Consider the following 2690-nt stretch of genomic DNA (forward strand, 5'->3'; position numbering starts at 1 on the left):
TATATATATATATATATATATATATATATATACCAAAGTGAATGAAGGGGGAAGTACAGAGTGGAGACCCAAAGCCCATTTGTCGGCCATTGGAGATCCTCTCACAGAGGGGTCTAGTAGAGGAGATGGGTCAGTCAGGGTGCGATGTAGTACCGATGAAGAACACAACTTTCCCCCAGCTCCTGGATGCTTCCTCCCCCCCAACTACCATGATCCGAATTCTACCTTGCAGGACTGGATAGGGCAGAGGTTGTACACTGGTGCATATGGGAGCTAGGGGCACAGGAAATACAGGGTGGATGATACCTTCAGGACCAGGGGTGTGAAGGGTGATACTGGGAGAGTAGAGGGTGAGTGGGTTGAAAATGGGGAACCGATTACAAGGATCCACGTGTGACCTCTTCCCTGGGAGATGGACGGCAGAGAAGCGGGGGAAGGAAGACTCCGGATAGGGCAAGATATGACAAAATAACAATCTATAAATTATCAAGGGCTCATGAGGGAGGGGGGAGCAGGGAGGGAGGGGGGAAAAAAGAGGACCTGATGCAAAGGGCTTAAGTGGAGAGCAAATGCTTTGAAAATGATTAGGGCAAAGAATGTATGGATGTGCTTTATACAATTGATGTATGTATATGTATGGATTGTGATAAGAGTTGTATGAGCCCCTAATAAAATGTAAAATAAAATAAAAATAAAGAAGGAAAAAAAGTTTCTTTCCTTGTGATTTTTTCCCCCTGTCTTTTTCAGAGAGTGGTGTAGTAAAGTCGCCTAATATAATTGTTGAACCTGTGATTTCTCTTTTATTCTTTTGGAGTGTTTGATTGATCAATTTCACGGGTCTTTCATTTGGTGTGTATATATTTATTATGCTCACTGGTTCTTGGTCTACTGTTCCCTTGGGCATTGTATAATGCCCCTCCATTGTCTTTTGTTATGGCTTTTACCTTGAGATCAATTTTGTCAGAGATTAAAATTGCTTTTGTTTTTGCATTGCCATTTGCTTGGTATATTTTTCTCCAGTCTTTAATTCTCAACCTCTTTTTGTCTGCAAACTTGAGATGTGTCCCCAGGAGGCGGAAGGTCTATGGGTTATGTTTTCTGAGCCAGTCTGTTAGAGGCTGTAACTTTTTATGGAGTAGAAAGCCCAGTCTTTCTCCTGAGGAGCGGGTGGTGTGTTTCAACTCTAATCATTGTGGATTGCCATTTAAGGAGTAACCACTCCACCATCCCTCAGGTACGGGACACTTAATTGTCCTCTTCTAGCAGTTGGCAGGTACTATGGGTACTTTGGAGCCGGTGAGCATTGGAATGATAACTGGACGCTCACCATTTTAAAATCATTAGCTGCTCTTCAAAAATAAAGGTGAGGCTTTTTACTCCCATAAAGATTTATAGTCTCAGAAACCCACACAGCCCATTCTACTTTGTCTTATAGGGTCACTATGAGTCAGAATCAACTCATTGGCTGTAGGTTTGGTTTGGTTTGGGTGTGATTTATGGATACCTCACTACTCAAGGCTGATGACTCCTGGAGTCAGGACCTGTTGCCCCCAGCAGGTTAGGGACAGAAGAAGAAATAGAGGGTGGGACTTCTATACCAACCGAGTCACTATAGTAAGCCCGGACCATGTTGGGTCCAGGGATGATGCCCTTCACTAAAGATCAGTAATGTTCTGTTTTCTTGAAAGTGTAGTGTGTAGATCCTAACCATTCCCCGTGGAGTGGCTCATCTTCACTAAACAGGAGAGGAAGGATCCCTGGAAATGCATACATTCCCCCCACCCCCACTGTTACTAAAATTAGTAGTTTTAAAGTAAGGTAGAAAAAAAAAGACTGGGCTAAACTGAGCATTGCAAAGACAATCAGTGTGCAACGTTAATTCTTCCCTCGTTGGAACATCTTGATTCGTATTGTCACTGTCTAGAGTCTTGTCTCACAAATGCTTTCAATGCTACTTGGACTTCTTCCTTTGATACCACTGATTCTTGGTCATATGCTACCTCCTGAAATGGCTGAATGTCAACCAGTTCCATCCCTTCATTAAAGGTCAGTAATGCCTTGCAGCCTAAATAGTTATTCTTAAAAATGTATTATGTACCTCCTGACCATGCCACATAGGGTGGCTCATCTTTATAGAAAGGGCTTCAACAAACATCTATCTATTCTTTATTTCTTTGGGGTATATACCAAGTAGATAAATTGTAGGGTCCTATTACCATATCTATCTCACTTGGCCAAAGCCCCAATTCTCTGTCTTCTGTAATATGGGTGGCTTTCATTGTGTTTGTGTATTTATGCCTTGTATTATATCCCTTAAGTTTGTCTATTTTTTTCATTTGTTATCATTATAGTTCTAGGTCTTATATTCAAGTCTTTAATCCACCTTGGGTTTGTTTTTGTACATGATGTGGGGCCTGTTTGGGTTTTGTTTAAAGAAGCACCATATCATTTTCGGTAGTGGCTGTACAATTCTGGAATTCCACCAGCAATGTATGAGTGTTCCAATCTCTCCACATCCTCTCCAGCATTTGTGATTTTCTATTTGTGTTTCGCTATAAATGTAGGTCAAGAGGACAAACAACACATTGCTTTGTGTATATTTGCTGCCCCAAACCTCTGTAAAGTGCTGAAAAGCAAGGATGTTACTTTGAGGGTTAAGGTGCACCTGACCTAAGCCATGGTATTTTCAG

Source organism: Tenrec ecaudatus, chromosome 12, assembly GCF_050624435.1.
Source record: "Tenrec ecaudatus isolate mTenEca1 chromosome 12, mTenEca1.hap1, whole genome shotgun sequence".
Classification (NCBI taxonomy): domain Eukaryota; kingdom Metazoa; phylum Chordata; class Mammalia; order Afrosoricida; family Tenrecidae; genus Tenrec; species Tenrec ecaudatus.